Source organism: Typopeltis vanoorti, chromosome 20, assembly GCF_054136105.1.
Source record: "Typopeltis vanoorti isolate ZY-2024b chromosome 20, IOZ_Tvanoo_1.0, whole genome shotgun sequence".
Lineage (NCBI taxonomy): Eukaryota > Metazoa > Arthropoda > Arachnida > Uropygi > Thelyphonidae > Typopeltis > Typopeltis vanoorti.
This window is the reverse complement of record NC_143568.1, coordinates 52,383,809-52,404,300: the sequence shown is the minus strand read 5'-3', so window position 1 is coordinate 52,404,300 and position 20,492 is coordinate 52,383,809. Positions and strand designations below refer to the sequence as shown.

Genomic DNA, 20,492 nt, shown 5'->3' with positions numbered 1-20,492 from the left:
TTTTCTAGAGGCAGAATGGGGGACCACTGGTCTTGTTTAGAGTTAAGTGCAGTAATTAAGAACTGAAGCTGATAAATTCAAACATCCATTTTACTTTATGTTAGGGGAAAACGCACACTGATGTTGCTGATTCAAATATTTAAATGCTTAAATAAAATACGATTATGGCTTTCGGTGTAGCGCGGACAAAGAAGGGACAGCGATAATGTGGTCGGGAAATTTCTTGCCTTATCTGCTGGACCGTTTTGCGGTTTCATTAAATATTTGAAAAATCAAGAAGGAAACGCATTTTTATTCTGTACATGAAATGAGATTTTTTTTCTTTTCAGTGATAGATGAAGCTAATCTCTAAACAAAGCACGGTCAGAAGTTACGAAAGCTTCAATTAATGTCCGCCCTGTCCCCTTCAATTAAACAAGGATTGTCTCATCATTCTGGCTGAGATTAATACTGAAAAAAAATAGTTTAGACTTGAGGCAATATCTCAGTTTATTCTTTTCAATTTTTATTAATGATTTCCCGTTAAGGTTTAATCTTCTCTCTACTATATCATATTAGTAGGTAATTTTACCCAACTCATTATGAATTAAAGATTATGTTCTTTCTTTCTTTCTTTTTACACTTATACATATTTTTATAATAATAGGTAAAAAAAAATAGAAAGTTGTGTACTACATATTTTTCTCCATAGTATTTCGGCACCTTCTCCATTATTTTTATTGATATTAACAATTAGACATTAAAAAGAAAGCATAAATGAAGGGAGTCTACGCATCCGGCTGGCTTGATTAGCCGAGCGGATACCATACCCGCTCCCCAACCAACAGGTCGTGGGTACAAGTCCCACCGTGAACATAGGTGTTTGTAAAAGCCTGCTCTGGATGAGTTTGTAAAGTTTCTTGAGTTTATAGGGCTTGTCTCAAAACAACTTAAGAAAATAAGCGATGTTGTTATTCTTATTTGGATTACCGCCGAAGCAGCAGCTAATGCTGTGAGTCCGGTGCATTATTGTTTATTAATGAAGTTTTCCCTGGCAGGTTCTGGGATTAACTCACCTTCAGTTACAAATCCCTTCTCGGCGACCTAGACCTGATTTGAACCCAGATCTCTGCAACTAAACATCATCGTCGTTAATCACTTACCATGGAAACTGAAGAAAACACACGACTGCTTTAACTGCCTAATCCAATCAGAATATTTCATTTATTTATATTTACGTGAACCTCATGCAGAAAAAATTTGCAAAACAAAACCAACCACATTTAGTATCTTTAGTTGCCTAAGGTTTGCATAATCAGGAAACCAGACCTTCTAGAACCAAACATGGAACTTCTTAACCCCCCCCCCCTTTCAGGATTCCAGTATGGAGAGTATCTAATCTGTGCCAAGAAATTAGTCTCTCTAAAAACATTCATGATACCCATGGCTGCATTGGGAAACAGAAGATGAATCACTGCTCTCTTAAACTCAGTGAGTAATATCGTCAATAGAATACTATGAATAATAGGCAGAATATTCTTGTCTTTTGCTATCAGTGATATTTCTCTGCATGCATTTTCTTTTCTTTTTTTTTATATAATTCTCAATTCAATGAGGAAATGCTAGGTTAAAGTTTGATATTTATATTAAATTTCTTTTAAGAAACAACTGAAAGTTATAATAATAAAATGGAGCATTTATTTTCTTATTTGTCCTTTGAAAGATAAATAACTGGGGAACTGTTTGGAAATTGGACAGAATATTACATGCATTTTAATTTAAAATATGTTAATCGATTATTTAGTTACAATAAGACACTTGTCCATTCTTTCCGTCTAAAGTACGTTGAAGACAAAAAAACGAATGGCAAGATAACTAGAGGGTAATGTTCTTGGAAAAAGAGAAAATGGTATATTCTCAACGAGATGAATGGATGGTGTGTCTGGAGTGACTGATAATTAGAGTTGCAGACCCAAGAAAAGCTTACAATAGGACCGACTTGCAATAATTCGTAGCGCATATTACAAGAGGGACGGGTAGCCACACGACATCTGGTGATGTCCAGTGAATTTATGAGGTCACATTAAAGTAAACATGCTGTGTAACAACATGGCTTTCGCTTTCATGAATTCTTAAAAAGTAATTTTCGAAACAAATACTTCCAATAAACATTTTACGATGATTACAAATAACATTTTAATATAAATCTCAGATACCAGAGATTTCAGAATTTGTATCAAATCAGTGCCTTTTGTGAGTTACTAAAAGCAAAGTAACCTGGTAAATTGTGAAAATAGAGGACAGAATATATAAAAGGAATTGACTACGATAGAAAATGAGACCGAATTTTAGGCATTATTTTCAAATACCCATTTCTATTTCGTTTAATATCATCAAGTATCTCGTAATTCTAGTCGTTTTTTTATTTCAAATTAAAAGATTAAGAATAAAATTGTTTGTATCAGCAAATGTATCAAAATGTGCGAAGTCAGAAAAACGTTTGTTTCTCGTAATTCCGATTATGATAAACACTTTTAGCAAAAGGACAGTGTCTTCCACGGATAAAATATGGAATGCTGTTAATAATAGGGTGCTTAATTCAAATTCCAGAGACCTCTGTGTGTGTTAATTGCGTATGACCTCTGTCAAGTTTACGGAATGACAAACAAATTCTGGAAGCATACTAACACTTTCTTATAAACCAATCCCCCCCCCCCTCAAATGCAAAGTCGTTATGAAAAGTTCTTCGAATCCTGGACAGAATATGAACGTAGCTCATTCAAAACGAAGGTCATTGTCTGTTACCAACTGTGGTGCGGAGGCGTTGCATTTTTTTTTATCTAAGTTTGGCTAATCTGGTATATGTTTAATGCTGTTTTACAAAGCGTTTCTCATGATAAAGTTTCAGTTTCTTAAATTCGTACACTTCAAACAATCAAACTATCTACACGATCCATTAGTATTCTTTTTACATTTGTGTTTTCCGGGGGGAAAGACCAAGTTAAGTGTGCACCAACTCCCGGTAAATAGCTATGCAGATCTAAAGCTTCACCTTCACTCGTTAGTGTTATATCGATCGCTATCACCCGTTGCGCGCGGCACCCTCTTGCGTGAGCCGGACAGCACCTACAGTTGCATTACTTCGATCATAAAATAACTGAGAAAGACGCCGTTAGGAAGCGAGTAAGCGTTACTACGATAGTTTTCATTCAGAAGGTATTCATGCATTTTTAGTGCTCCTTTAAGTCTCGAAGAAACTTACCTTGGAAATGTTTCTGAATAGCATAAGCTTTTTATCTAACAAGGATTCTATGCATCCTTTACGGTGATTCCTCGGAACTACAGCTGTTAAGAAAATCGTGAATGCATGCATAGTATTGAAACGGATACGTGGTGTTTCTTAGTGCAGAATGGAGCGTTTTCTTTCTTTCTTTATTTCAGTTACATTCATCCTTCTGGCTACCATAAGAAAATCCTTGAAGTAATCTTTTTGATAGGAACCTCTTGATTCCTTCTGTGTGCTTTGATCCTGACTAGAATGACCAATAGTCGTCGCTTACGTCACTGTGTTAACAGCGACGTCAGCTGGTAAGTGAAGCTCTTTATATGAATGGGATGTTTCATTCCAGTTCACAAGTATACCCATCAAGGAGTGGAGGTGTGGTCGAAAGTAAAAAAGCGTTTTGTCGTTAATGAGAAGGGGGATTTGATGATTAGAATAAAATTACGAGTTTTGCTCTGCATCATTATTTTCCATGTCTTCACTGAAGAATAACAAAAGCAGTGGGTTTAAATTCCATAGTTTGGTTTATTTCTATTTTTGTAATTAACAATAGAATTTTTGCTTGTTTTGGTTAAAACGTTAGACAATGAATCTTTGTAAAAGGTCTTTTCCAACTCGCTCATTGTTCTTTTTTTTAAATAATTCATACGTTTATGTCAAAGAAATATGAGCAAGTCTCCGGATAATCAATACGCTATTTATGATTCACCTTATTATGTATCACCTTTTTAATTTTAAATATTAAAACTTTTAAATTTACATTTTTTAAAAATAAATATTTAAAAATTAAAAATAAGATTTTAATTATAAATTCTCTTAGAATTTTACCAAATCAAGACTTCATTAGCTCCACTTGCAGATTTGTGAAATAACATGATAATTGTAACATCGCTAATGTCTTTCATAGAATTTCACAAAATAACTATTTTAGTGGTATCACGATGTTAGACTCAACAGCAAGATTTCAACAGTGAAAACTTCAAATTTCTGAGAATGATACTTTCTAGTGATGGAAGTTTAGACCAGGAAATAATGAGGACGATTTCACGAGATGAAACTTGTTTTTAAACAGTGCAAGTAGTCTACTTTGGGATAGTGAGTCCCACTTAAGTGCAAGCTTAAGTGGGACTGGGACATCACTTCAAATTGTTCTTTAGTCCTCGAAACTTTCACTTCCATTACTTTTTGCCCATTTTGATTTATGCAACAGAGTCATGAAGACTAACAAAACAGAGACATGCGAATACAAGCTATGGAAGTGAAAGTTTCGAGGACCATGTTGGCAAAAACAAGAAAAGCTAGAATAAGAAATGTCAACAATAGGAATAATTTAGGGCTAAAACTGTTGAAGAAATGCTAATGAGCTCTCCCTGAAAGTGGTTTTGATATCTAATGAGAATGAACTCAGAGAGAATACCAAGAAGAATTAATGAATTGAAATTTGTATGGAAGAGACAAAGAGGAAGGCAGCGGAAAAAGTGAAGACACCAGATAACAGGAGATCTAGAAAAGAGAAAATAGAACTGGAACAGTGCTCATGAAGGAAGAATTTTGGACGATAGAAATTGAGAGATTTGATCGGCCTGAACTGAACACTTTTAGTCCGAACAGTTGTTGCTAAAGAAAGAATAACTATTTTAGTTTTCATCGTAATACGCATCTACTGATTTCAAAACTTTGTCAGTAGAAAAACGTTGATCATTACTTTTTTTTTCATTTTGTCTATCCGAAATCCTGTTTATTTTATCCGTGATCGTCAAGCACTTATCTTTTGGCCATTTTCTAATAAAAATAGTATTAGCGATATATCTGGATTTTAATGGACCTCTAATGTGGAAGCCTTCTACAAGATTATGAAATATGAGTAAATGGTGAATCAATGGAAAGTATTGTACATTTTGTATTGTATTGTATTTATTTGTAAGTATTGTATTTAAATCCGTACTCAACTGTTCAGTTTTTATAGTTTTAATTACTGGAAACAATTATACTAGAAATACTGGATAAAACGTTATAGTGGAAAAAAGCTATTTGATAATAAAAATCAATGAATTTATGGATGTAGTAGAAAACTCAATCTTGGTTTGACTCTAATCTTAACTGCTTCATTGAATTTCCGTTTGCAATATGAAGAGTGATATTCCTTGTGGAAAAGAAACATTTGAGTAAGAAAAATATTCTTAATCAGAAAAAGATGTTAACTATTCTAACTATAGTTTGAACTTAATTGGCGTAGCACCAGAGAACAGTTAAAAGTACTATTAATGCAAACGTATCCCTTAGTGTGAGACCAACTATTACCTTGCGAAACGGCAAGTAATCCATAACTAGATGCGTAATATCTAAATATAAAATAATCATATTTTCCCACTAATAGCACTCATTTATTGTATGATACAAATCTGGATATTTTTGCCTCACGTTATGCTTAATTTTTAATACGAGGTTCCATATTAGGTAACCTTTTCCAATGATAGTAGGATTCCAGAAATAATGTGAAGTTTTCATAAATTAGTAGATTTTTTAAAGATTGTTATTGTTGAGTATGGTCATTCATTATGACAGCAATTAAACCTAGATCTGTTGTTGGTTGGCTTACGTGTTACTCTAAAATTTGAGAAACGGTGTCTGGTGAGCCAAAGTTTCAGTTAGTCTCATCACAGAAAGTTGTAAGCACTTTGTTATTCTTGGTAGGCTAAGGTTATAGAATCTGGAATCCTGTTCTAGAGATCATTATGGCGTTTCAGGTCACTCTTCAGTTCCCCAATAAGAAATATAATAGTTATCTCACAGGGGAAGACAAGAATAGTCTATCCTAAAGATATCCTCGCAGCCACGGTGGAATCCTAACGCACCGGCAGCTAACTGGAGAGAGGACATCACTCGTCCAATCAAACTGTCAAAGCACTTTTCGTAATTTTTTGCTTATGGCTGTTTTAACGTAGTGGTGGCGCTTCATTCCTAATGGTGCCTATAAATCTATTGTTAGTTCTTTTTGATACGATTATTTTCCAGGTCTCAGACAGTGTAGTTTAAAATTCCTTAAGTGATGTTCTATAAAAGAAGAGATCATTTCCGAAATGAGGATTTTCGGGCTCAGTTGGAAGTAGAATATTAACAAATAAAGCAAGAAAAACTTCGATGGGTAAGATATTGATGGAGGATGGATAAGCAAGAACAAAGGAGGAGTGTATTTGGATGATAGTGAAAGTGTCCAAGAAGATGAAATCCCTTAAATAGTGGTGAAGAAATAGGTAAGGTAAAAAACGCAAATGAAAGGAGAGTATTACATCCTAGGATTAAACAGTCAGAGAGAAAGATAGAGAGAGGTTTGATCGCTTTACTATACTAGGAAAAAAGAATGGCTGGGAATTCCTTACATGCATTCAGTCACATATTTTCTTGGATATTTATCGATTGTCGCTTTAAGAAATATACACTGAGGATATCAATGTTGCTACCTTCCCAGCCTTTAACAACTCAACACTTTCCTGTGGCTCATTGACAGATTGTTTCCTATTCGTTTCTTGGCTGAGGTATCACTCGCATTTCCACCTGTTAATAATGTTTCCACTGTTTATTCTGTTCAGTCTCGTTTAGATCAAAAGCGGGTGGTCCATTGATATGACACCCTATGATACCACTTCTTTCGAAGTCTAAATTTGACTCAATATCATGTGGAGACTATACAGCATTGTATAGTCGACACTGTTGTACTTAGTTGCATTATATAAAAGTTATAAGTCATATGCGACAACAAAAATATACTGTTCATATCAGCTTTTCAGTCTTAAAACTGGTTGATCACAAGCAGCAATAATAAACTGTGCATCACGGTGGGCAACCCAAATAAAGCGAAGAACCAGTAAAGGAAAAAATACATTATATAATTTAATGGGTACTTTAAAGTGCTCTGAAGGACCGATATATAGTAGGACACACGTAAACAGCTACATAAAGTGTTACACAGGTAGAAGTTTTACGGAAAGACATGAACATATGCTGCACATCAATCGTAGCAATTAACAGCGCAGACTACACTCGAGTAAAGACCATCATGAGTGCTTTACGATAGAGAAGAGTGGGTCTGTGAAATGCAGTGATGAATACGACTAATCCGTTTACTAACAGAAATGGTGAACACAGGAGAAAGTTACGGTATGTTAAAATGGCCATCCTAAATGAAATTTGGAAGCACAGGTATAACGGGAGGCCTTTCTCCTCGAATGAATTGGAATAGGGCCTCTAGGTGAGTAATGCCAGATATACCAAAGCGTCTCGTTAATGCATTGCATACTACATTCTGTCAGTTTTATGTACCTGCGTCTCCTTTTGGCATGACAGAGCATCAGTACTATTGACAACATTCCGATGAGTACTCATTTTGGATCATTTTTATACAGACTTGGTCGTTTTTAAGAAAAATGGGTTCGAAATAGCTATTCTAAATTGCAATTTTCTATATACTTTTTATTAAAATTCACATGCATTTTACTTATTTTTTATATATTTGAATAGTCTACGCTTAATAAACGATTCGTTTATTAAGCGTAGACTATTATTCGTTTATTAAGCGTATGCACTTCGTTGCTTTTATTTCAAAAATATCATACTTATTAAGTAAAAAAAAAATCCATAAATAATTTTGTAGTTTTCGTGCCCTTTTAAGTTTCAATTTTTCGAAACTGTTGTACCAACAAGTACGGTTTTATAAAAAAAAATGCATGTAAACAGCTATGGAGTAATTATAACCTTTGTAAGTTGTTATACAGAGATGAAGAATCAAACAGATTTAATACATTATAACAATTTTTGAAAATGTATAAACATGTTTTTTATGCAAGTAAAAGACGAATTGGAAGAAATACATTTCTTAAGGAAATACAAATCACTCTAGCGATCATTAAAGCAGACGCAATGAAGAAACTCTGTTTCATAGATGTGAAAGAAAAATGGCATTGTTAGGAATATATGCGTGTAAAATGCGTTTGCCCGTGGAGAAGAATCTAAAAAAAAAAAGCCAATAACGCAATGTTCTTCTTCTAAATAATAACAATTATGTTACCGATCTCCAAGTGTATAAATATTTAGGTACAAACATCAGGACGTAGTTTGGAACCGTGAGAAAATTTGAACGATTTCATCGTTCAAATTTTCTCACGGTATTTTGCTTCAAGTTTGGCGAACTGCGTTTTGTATGAATTTAATATTAAAGCTATTTTCTTGAAAACTCGGAGGCTTTCTAAGAAATAACTGTTCTGGATAAACATTAGAGGAGAAAGCCTGTTGTGTTTTCTTTAAATATCGATTGATGAAATCTGCATTCTCGTAATCTCTGCGGAACATAAACATACAACCAAAGTAACTATCCGCCGCTCCTTGTCTGAATGAATAACTGAAGGCAACGAATAAACATCGTTTGAATTTACAATGTTTGGTTTGCTGATTTACATTGTAGAAGATATCTTAGACAGAGTCTTCGAACGCTAATTAAATCTGTTTGTTATATAAAAACGTCAGTTTCCCGAGAGGAAGTTTAAAATGTGCCGAGGTTTAACACAGTGGTCCTGGACATGATGACAGATCCAGAATGAGATTATGGTAGCGCTGGTGCTGTGGAAAATTCGTTATCCAAATGATTGGGACGGGGAGAGTTTATCCCGAGGGCATAAAAGATCGATAAACCGGTCTGTAATTCAATCGCATACAAAGCCTTGAAGCAAAACCCTGTGAGCGCTTTCAGAACTTTCACCTGACCAACTTACATTCCTAATAATAGACCCGACCCGACAATGGTTCCAGATATAAAAAAATTCCGAAACCTTTTCAAACTGAAGAAAATTCGGAGTTCGACTTAATTCAGAAGAAATAGAAGAAAACAGTATTGGTCACGAGAATGAGATCTGAAGAACTCATCAAGAGAACAATGTTCTTCTGCATGTGCATACAGTATTCAAAAGAGAATTAGTCATTTCTTTCTAGACAGTAGGACAACAGGGACAAGTAATTTGTTTCACCACTTACACGTTTTGTATCGACGACTATGATGTCAGTTATAGACACAAAACAAAGATATCAGCATTTTGTCGTCTGAAAACCATTATTGCATTCGTAGCATGAGTACCAAGATTGCATTTTTGTGTGGTGAATAAACAGTAAAACAACTGAAGTCTGACTTAGATATGCTTCACATAATAAATGATATGAAATACGCATCCAAACGCAATTCTAATTGCTATTTACATCAAACTTATCAGAATATAAGTTACCATACCATTAGGTTTAAACATACTATAATAATAATAATGACATTTTAAAAGACATTTAATAGAAATGAATTTATACAACCACAAAGTTCAGTTTGATAACTCATTTCGGTAATTGATCAACGGGAAATACCCAAGTGAAACTGAATTTTCATTCTCAGCAATTTCAATTTTAACTGAAATGAATACGTAACTACTTGCCGACCAAGATTTCGGTAGTCGAATTTTTAACATTCGATTTGTCATAAAACATGGATATTTCTTCGACCATCCATTTGCAATAATAATAATAATATATTTCTGTTTACATCAAACAGAAATCTATTATACAGAAATACAGAAATATTATACAGAAATACAGAAATATATTTCTGTTTACATCAAACAGAAGAAATGGCGAAAAACTCGCCATTTTTTATGAAATGGCGAGTTTTTCAAAGGGATCTGTTCTGATTAGATTGGAATTATGGTCGTCAGCGAGGTTAGATTACTATTATATCCTTGAACTGCTTGTTTTCTCTGTCGGTTTACCTTGTTTTGGATAAAAACAATAATTCGAATTTTAAGGAGAAAAAAAATCTACTGTTCCTCCTGTGAGGTCTGCTGACTCACCTTCAGCTAAAACAAAACTCTGATGAAGATTCTTCATGTTCTGGATAGGACTCGAAACCTAGTCATTCCATGTCATTTGGAATGACCTAGTTGTAAGACAATATTCTGAACGATGTTTTTCCCCTTTCAACAAACAAATGACTAGCTATTTTCGGATTAGTTGATAATTTTACTCTAGGACCAGTACTGACAATCCGAGAATGTTTATTGTATCAATATGCAATAATTCCAAACTGTGCCTGATTTCCTACATTAATTTATCCTGCACTCCTTTGACCAAAAATCGTGAAGTGCCCACTGTCAAATATACGATCAAAACAGTATTTTACAGAAATGAGGGGACACGTGCAAATGACTTTTCAATGCAATGTAATTATCTGTTGGTTCGACTAGTGTAAAATATCCTCAGCATTATTCAAATAATATTCGTAATCAAACTGACCATATACATTTCCGTCCCTCGCAGGGACGGAAATGTATATGGTCAGTTTGATTATGAATCCGAATGAAATGCGAATCCGAATGTGCGCATTCGGATACGCATTACATAGATTAATATCTGCAACAAAAATTGAACTATATGAGAATGCTACGAGGGTGGTCTGAAGGGTTCTCGGCTTCGACCATAGATGGCAAGACTATTGGCAAGATTTTCTTCATAAGTTGGTACATCTGTCATAAGCATCCACGTGAAATTGCAAGTCATCATATCAAGTAGTTTGTTTTATACAGCTGTCTGAAGCAAAGGTGTTGTCTGTATCCCTTGAAATGGACGAAATTGAGTATCGTGCGGTTAGCAAATTCTTTGTAAAAGAAGGTTTAACGCCAAACTAAATTCATTCGAAGTTCATAGAAGTTTATGGGCACTCATCTCCTTCGTTTTCGACAATTAAGAAATGGGCAGCCGAGTTATAACGTGGCCGTACCAGCCCTGAAGGTGGTCCACGTGAAGGACGTCCAAAAAGTGTGACATGAGTAATCATTGTTCAAGTGCACGATAAGGTATTGGATGACCGGCGAGTCAAAGTGCATGAAATTTCTGAGACTATAGGCATTTTAAAAGAACGTGTAGGATATATTTTGCATGAAGAATTGCACATGAAAAAGCTTTGCGAATGATTGGTGCCGCGCTTGTTCACAGCAGATCAAAAACGCACTCGCGTGAAAATCTTTGAACATTGCTTGGAGCCTTTTAGCAAGAATAAAACTGATTTTGTACGTCAGTTTATTAGTATGGATGAGACTTGGATTCACCATTACACAGCAATATCAAAGGGCAGTCAAAACAGTGGAGAGAAGTCGGTTGTTCAGCGCCAAAGAAGACAAAGTCGGTTTCATCATCAGGAAAGGTCATGGCATCAGTGTTTTAGGATGCTAAAGGCATTTTGTTTTTTAATTATCTTGATAATGGTAAAACAATAATCGGGAAATATTATTCCGATCTTTTAAGCAGACTAGACCAAAATATTCTTGAGAAAAGACCCAGTTTGCAGAAGAAAAAAATCATCTTTCATCAGGACAATGCACCTGCCCACAAAGGTGTTTTGGCAATGGGAACATTAAGGGATCTGCACTACGAATTTTTGGAACACCACCCTATTCCCAGATTTGGCTCCCTCTTACTTCTGTCTCTTCTCAAAACTAAAACTCTTCCTCGCTGGTCAGGTTTTTCTTCGAATCAAGAGGTGATCGCAGCTGTACAGGGGTATTTTGCAGATTTTACTTAGAACCCTACAGGGACAGGGACAAATTCTTTTTTTATTGTTAGGCCGAGAACTTTTCAGACCATCCTCGTATAAGCATGAGTTTCACATATGTTCATAGTGAAAACTTACTGTAAAATGAACAGCATTAATCTATTTTGAAACGATCCAAAGGAGGCTTAGTAGTTCGTCTATTTTTATGTAAAATAAGCTATATCGTTGTTGTTTAGGTGCATCTACATTCTAGTAATAAAATTAATTCAGGAGGTGACTTACCTACAAACAGTTTCAAATCACTGCCACTGTAAACGCAAATAAGTATCATACAGGAACTTATTTTCTCTTAAATGCTTTAGCTCACCATAGTTTACAGAGCGAAGCGTGATTCACAATTGCATGTCCTTCACCTCAATTCTATGCTGTGCTTATCTAAAATAATATTGTACCGCGTTTAGCCTCCTCCTAACTTAAGTTTGGCTAATATCGTGAAACCACGCAACAATCAGTTAGTCTACAAAAGGCAGTTTCATCTCCTTCTGTTCCACCTTTGAGTTAGATTACTACAACTTAAACGTTCCACTTCAATCGTAATTATTTTGTCATGCGGGTGAATTAATGTCTATTTTTTAGTTAATGCTAAACCACAGTATCCATGTAGCTGGATATAATGTAAGTCTTTTTATGAATAAAGGAAAGCATCTCAATAATTAATGAAGCAAAAAGAGTAACAAAAGCACTTGGCAACCGAACTTCTGTATAAGTATTAAAATATTTTTATTTCCTTCTGGTAGATCTGAGTCAGCTGTGTTTCATAAAAAAAATGTCTTCTTCCTCAAATGGGATTTAAAAACAAAGCATGTTTGAGAGAAAAAAAGCTGGGACGAAATAAGCTAGCACATGCATTGACAGACTGTCTACCAAGATATAATTATTATTGTTCTTTAGTTACTAAAATTGAGTTTATATTAAGTTAGTTGGCATAACAGATGAGAGGGAATGTGATGCTGCATTACCTACTATTACAGAGGCGTTATGATAAAGAAAGATAATGTTTATTTGACCAAACAATGATAGACGTGTATTTCAAAACACTCTTCACACTTTTTATACGTTACAAAATGTTTAAATCGAGAACGCTTCTGCGAATTTTTAAGAGTACTAAATTTAATCCAGCAGTGATATTAATCCTCTCATTAAATATAATAAACAATATTCCAGTCAGAAAAAAGAATTATCCTTGGCACCTCAATGATTTTGTTTGATTTAGATTTATCAGCGTGATTTCCCCTTTAATTCTATTTCCTTGAAGTTTTTCTACTGTCATTTCTTTATAACACGATGCGAATTAGAAAATATAGCAAAGAGAAAATAGCCACAACTATGCATCCTTTTGCAGTTCCTGTTAGGCTTCAACAGTTCTAAATTGGCATGTAATTAGAAAGAATGTTTAGAGAGGAACAACACAAGACGGTAGATTATGGTTCGTTTATTGAAACGTCCCTCTGGGAAATAATATCTTATTAATATTATGTACAGTGTATCTCAGTGATATCAAAGCACCTTACCAAAAATAGTGCCAAAATTCATATAAAAATATTTTTCCTAAAAAAAAAAAAAAATATATATATATATAAACTTGACTTGTCTGTTTGCTTACTTGGGAAAAAGGATTAAAAAACCTAGCATATAAAATTGCTTGGTATCTTTAACACACACACACACACACACACATATATATATATATATATATATATATATATATATATATATATATATATATATATATATATATATATATATATATATATATATATATATATATATATATATATATATATATATATATATATATATATATATATATATATACACACATATATATACATATACATATATACATACATATATACATACATATACATATACATACATATATACATACATATACATATACATACATATACATACATATACATATACATACATATACATACATATACATATATATATATATACACACACACACATATTAGTGCCATAAATTGACCTTTTCATTAAAAGTTTAATAAAAATTCATGAATAAAGTAACGCATTTCTATTATAAGCGGCTTATTCTTCTCTCACTGGAAAAGAAGTTAAGAAAATTAACCCACCGATAACCGATACTAGTGGGTTCCACGATAAGATTTGTGCAGTACTTACAAGTGTGATGCAATTGATCAGTGATTATTTTTCGTTAAAAATGTGATTCTTACATAATCCTTCTATTTCATCTTTTTTGCAATATCACTCGGCTATATCGTAAATAGAAATAACGCTTTACAGGTTAAGCTGCGGACTTTCTTCGATCCTTTTTTAAATCTATAAATGGCTCAAATTCCTCATAGATAGGAAAACACCTTCATTTGACGCATTTTAAGTACTTCATGACAAAGTGGTTTTACTGAAAAAAGTGGTTTTAGCAGCTTGTACTTTGTAAAAATAAATTCTACGTTATAGGCGAGGTTCTTAATAAATTTAGAAGGAAAAAACAATGATGTAAGATTAAAATTTATAAGCGATAAACTTCATGCTAATTTCACGCGGATAGTTAAAGAAGAACCGAATAAAATTATGAACATTTTCTATTCATGTTCCTTTTTTTTCTTCAATGTAAAAATTGAATTTTGAATAAAAATTTGTGCATAATAGATCCATTCAATGTTTTAGATTACATTAGTTTGACTGATCAATAACTGGATTACCAAACCGAAAGCTAGAATCACCAAGTTCTTCTCCAAACAAGAAAGGTAGGTAGCCTATAATTATTCGAAAACATTCTATTGTTCTAGAATAGTTGATATTGTGTAGCAAGCAATCGTTTAGACACCAAACTATTGTGTTTGCATCAGCGAACTTGAGTCAAAAAAAGAGCACGAATATAATTCTATAATTAATTTATTAAATTATGTAATTAAATAATTACCATGTGAACTGAAATGATTCATTAATAAATTCCATTCATAATTTGCCATATGCAAGATATAGTTTATGGGAAAAAACATCTCGTTTCTCTTCTTCCTTAAAATATATTCCTAGACAATATTTGTAAATGTTACTAAGCATATTAAGAATATTCAAAAGGAATGTTGATACAAATAAAGATAAATTTAAATAAAAATATCTCTATCACGAGATAGAGATTTGACATCTTGAAAGTTAAATGTTACTGAAAAAGTTATCATTATCATTCGTTAACCTGTTTATTCATTTAGTTTTTCATTATTGTGAAACACATGTAACTTGTCCAGAAGAATTACTATTCTTAATTCAACGGATATAATGTACTGTTTCTCAACTTTTCTTAAGGCAGAGGTTTCTTCGGCAAGGCAGCTTAAGTGTTCGGAAAAACACTAAAATTTATATATTTTATTCAGCAGTATTCATAAGAGTAACGATCTGCGTATCCCACTTATATTTCGGTAGTTAATCAGCTGATATTCCATGTACAGAGTCTTTCTCTGAACTGAAAGCTTTGTGTGTGTGTGTGTGTGTGTGTGTGTGTGTGTGTGTGTGTGTGTGTGTGTGTGTGTGTGTGTGTGTGTGTGTGTGTGTGTGTGTGTGTGTGTGTGAAGATTTTATGAGTGAAATGGCTATCGTTATGTTGTTTGGAAAAGTGTTCCCTTTTAAAAAAATCTGAAAAAAAGTTTGATTCGAACTTGCCATTATTTACACAACGATAATTTTCAAATAGGATGAGTTCATAACTATATGTGGTTTAGGTGATGAAATAAACTTCTTCCTAAATGTCGCTAATTTTTCTAAGTTCTCTTCAACAGTCATACAATGCTCACTGCTTAGGACATTTTGCCAAGATGGCTTGCAGTCATAAATTATGTGCCCCTGTTACTGTGAAACGAAAATTGCGATTGTATTGAAATATATGACGGAGCTTTCTAGTACAGCCTTCTACCACTTCTTACTCCACACGCAAACACACGCTCAAATCATAATAAACTTCCATCAGTATTCAAACATCTAATGATATCCTGGATGCTTGTGTGATGTCAGAGTGCTATTTGACTTCCATTGTGAATTGGATGACTTTCAGATTTCTATAAACCCTGCTTTGTCCGCTAGGTCTCACATTTGCTTTAGTTACTTTTACTGAGATGGTAGTAATTCTTGGTGATTTACCAATAAGTTGTCTACAGTATGTAATGTATTGTAATTATCCAGTTTTTGTAACAGAAATCACGCAGACGAAGAGTTATTGAAGTAATAATCAGTTTCTTTAAATGGTGCATTTATAGTAGAAAAAGATGGTTGGGAAACAAATATAAGTTCTTCCTTTCTTATTAAGGTCACACGCACAGTTGGTTACATGCGTGTAATGCATGTAACCAACTGTGCTGAGTGATCAGAATTGTATCGAAAGCAAGTAAAACAATGATTGTGCTGTGCCTATTAACATTGCGTGTTTTGCTGTTCCTTTTTTGTTATGTAGATGAGTAGGGAACCTTCCAGTTCCTAACAATGTAAACGATACTCAGAGCTGGGTCTCTCCAACCAAAGGGGCATTTTTGCAACTGACTGCGCTACGAAGCCCTATTAGAAGAGAAAATAAATTTGTAGTTTTTCAGAGATTTCTTTTCTGTAAGTTTATTTTATACAAACTGAACTAGTTGCTTGTGTTTTGCAATAATAATTTTATTATAAATTATTACATTGATTTTGCCACTTTTCCTTTCAGAGTACAATTCACAATTAACGAATCTTTTTTCATGCAAGGTTGCAAGCTGAAGGAATTTCATTTATTCTTTCGTGAAAACAAAATTGAGTGGACCCGTTTATGTGGTCCTTTCTAAGTTTAACATCAAGATGTGCTATCAACGTTTTGAAATTAATAAGTAGAAATTATTATTCGCCAGAAGATGGAGTACAAATCAACTGTGGAAAGAAAGAGCATGTGCAGATAATGTATAGTCTATATTAACCTAAAGATACATGACGCTGAAATACTTCTCTCTAAAGAAATATTGATTTAACCAATTAAATGTAGTAATGCAGAGTGTACAGTTAAGATGAGATTTTGTTTTAATTCAATAAAACAAACGGAAAAGATTCCTTATGTCAGTTCTAGAATAAGCACGGACTTTTATGAACAATGATTAACTAAATGTAAGTGAAATTGCAATTACAAGTCGAAACCTAATATTAATAAGCTCGAGTAAGTTGGAGAAATAAACTACTTATAGATCAAAACTGAATGTCTTGAAATACTAAATAGATATTGTTAGGAATAATGAAATCCGATTCTTAAATTGATAATGTATACAAAACAATTCACCTTGTACTTCGAAAATATTATAAAAAAATACATGTTTACGGTATTCTTATCTGTTTAATAATCTCGTTTGTCTCCTCCCTTGTCAGCTGATACAATGACAAGGACGGAGACAACCGCTAAACTGATTTATAAAACGTAGGCATAGAAGAGTTCTGCCAACTTCCTTTGGAGAATAAAAAAAAAAAAAACGGTAGAACGAAGAAACCTAGTGAATATGATAAAATCATACAAACCATGGCAGTGTGACATTTACATATCTGTAGTCAAATTTCCTAAAGGATGCGTCATCAAACTACAGTTTTCTATAAAATGCAAATATTCCATCGCATAAAACCAATCTCTCAATATACGGTACATAGCAAAATTTATCATATGCTAATATACCAATATATTCTGATGAAATACAACCACATATGTCTATGGAAGACATATATATGGTTACATATATACTTGCGCAAATTCTATTGAATATATTTTTTGCGAGGCGTGTCAATAGCGCAGTGGGAGAACGATGAGCAGCGAAGCAAATTGATAAGGAATTTTCGCCCAAAGGTTTAAACGCGGTTCTCATGCAAAAAGAGGGTAGAGTTACCTTTCCGGAAATTCCGTCCTCACGAAAATCAGAAGGCGGTCGGAGAACTTGCACAAGTCAACACATCGATACTGAAGGCTAAGGAGATAGGATTAATGGCTCGATCCAAAAATCATTGATTTTATTAAATGGCTAACTTTACGCGAAAGTTTTATTTTTTAATTTTTTTAAAGCCATAATTATTTTTAAGGCATGCTACTTGTCCGTAATAAGCAATTCAGGAATGCTTGATAAGATATTCTGACACTCAAATTATGCCCTGAATTTTCTAGTATTTCTTTTGATATGTTTTTTTTTAACTAACTTTCTCAATGGATTTTTTACATTTCCCAATATTGAGTCCTCTTTCTACACAGCGATAGTTCATGTGTTTGTTTGTGAATTTCTTTTAATTGAACAATTTTTCAATGAATATATGTTCGCCAAATTCCAGATATGGAAACAATATCAGAACTTTGCATATACAGTATTTAGTTGCCGAATGTATTTATTTAACAACAACTAAATACATTCAGTATTTAGTTGTTGTTAAACCCTGAATACTACCATACTATACTGTAAATGGTAGTCAGACGTGCCGCTATACCTAATGATACTGTCCTTATATCCATTGTTTTATATCTAAACAATGGAAAATTAACAAAATTGGAAAATTAACTGTTTACTGATTATAAGCAGTTATTAACAAAAACCAGCAACAGAATGCCGGAAAATGGTGAATGATAAAAAATAATAATCCAAAGACTAAAAACAAGTGGAATACTATTACAGTATTTTTATACTGTATATCACTTCAGATCCAGATATACACAAGATAAACTATTAAATATTGAGATATCTGGCTGCTCCTTATTTTGTTTCTACAAATTTTCCAAGACCGAATGCGATTTTTTCCCTCTGTTCTCTAAATCATTTCCATGAATGTTATGTTCTCCATCTCAATTTACCACATCTTAGAATGTTCTCCTTGTTTTCCTTGACTCCTCGTTATGAAGTGAAGACGATAAAGTTTATATGAAGTGCAGTTATTTGTGTATCATATTATCTTAAGAACGAGTGCCACTGGGCTCATCTTATGAAAACTGCCGAGACATTTTACATTTATTAATTTAATTCTTTCTCCGTTGGGTTTAAAGCCCTTTGAAAGAACACAAGAAGGTATTCATTTCCTTAAAGTTTCCATAAGCGTCAAAAACCAAAGTGGTTTCTTTGCAAAGACAATAAAATTTTCCTTGTTCAAAGGCTAATAAAATATATATCCATGCGATAATTATGATGACGAACAACATATAATTTTCTAGAGTTATAAATGGAGATGTGCAAGTGAAAATCAGTGCGATAAAGCACTAACACAAGTTTACTGAATGCTACCAGTATTGAATGAAATAGCCAATATATTTCCTAATGTATTTGTGATTTCCTTCAAGTATATATACTGTATTTATATATTTATAAGTATATATATTAAAGTCCAGTTTTAAATGCCTAAATTTAAACTGCAGTGACCCATCAAATTCAAAATAAATCAATTTTTGAATATTTTAAAAGAAATTATGCAAATTACAGGATAATTTTGTAAGGTCACCTCTTGGTCGCATCATCAATATACAAACTAAAGTACAAATCAATGTAAATTTCTAGATAATTACAAAATATTACAGTGTAACTGCTTTTTAGAAAAAAATATTATTATTGGTACATGACAGATGAAGGCAAACATCAAGAATCATGGAAATCATCCGATTTTGAAAAGCTGTCACGCACGCATGAAAAAAATTTGTTAGCAGCTAGCCAGGACCTCCATTCCAAGAGGGAATAAATTACGACAAATATGAGGTAATCCAGTGTGGGGAAATTACCTTAAATGGACAAACGAGTTTCTAATTACCATCCAATCTAATTTATGCCGAAATCAGTTTGCTGGACTCGAAATCCATGAGATAAAACATGTTACGTTCTGTAGCCGTTACCTAACTCAGAACCTCTTTCCTCAGAGAGAAATCAATCTAAGATTAATATTATATAAGGAAAGATAAGTTTAAAAGCCAAGGTATGGGAAAGGCAGTGTGGGTCCACATTTAGACTTTTACAGAGATGGCAACCATACAGTGTAGAAACCAAGAACACTGGAGATGTATCCTTCTTTCTACTCTCCCATTTGCTTACAACTTGTGAGATGAAATAGTAATATTGGGAATGTTCATGAAACATGCAAAAGAGTCGCTGATATGCCTGAAGTAATATGTTACCAAATATTAAAACAATATTGGAGATTACAATTATAGCACATAAAGTTATATTTTTGTTAAGAAGACAACAGCTCTTTCAAAATTGCCACTCCTGAGAAGCGTGATGGTGAAATCAGTTATTTTCTTCTGCTATCTATCGATCATTTGTTTTCAGCCACAGGAAAAGAATAATCGATGCGATAAGCAAACGAAAATCAACAAGCTCACTCAATGCTGGTTCGATATTTTATCTTTATTACACCATTCTCCGTATATGGGAGAATGGTGTGATGTATTTCATGTGCCATCCTAACAGGGAAACAATTTTCGAAATGTGTGACCAACCCGTTTTACTTCACTCTGTTCGAAGTCAGTGGCATCATCTTTGACATTATTATAACCACCTGAACGATACTATATGTAAGAGATAATCCGCTGCCTGTTTAAGCTTGGTGTTTGCTATCTTTAATCGCATGAATTTCAATTAACACGAGGATATA

The 20,492-nt window shown here is 33.4% G+C and overlaps 1 long non-coding RNA gene across 1 annotated transcript in view; it reads left to right on the top strand.

Annotated features, from left to right (window-relative positions):
- Nucleotides 1-16,946, top strand: part of LOC150095435 (uncharacterized) — a 66,814-nt gene extending 49,868 nt beyond the window's left edge. The window contains exons 3-4 of the long non-coding RNA XR_016550071.1: nucleotides 14,553-14,632; nucleotides 16,576-16,946. This is a non-coding gene — a long non-coding RNA (uncharacterized LOC150095435). The remainder of the gene's footprint in view (nucleotides 1-14,552; nucleotides 14,633-16,575) is intronic.
- The last annotated feature ends 3,546 nt before the right edge of the window (nucleotides 16,947-20,492 follow it).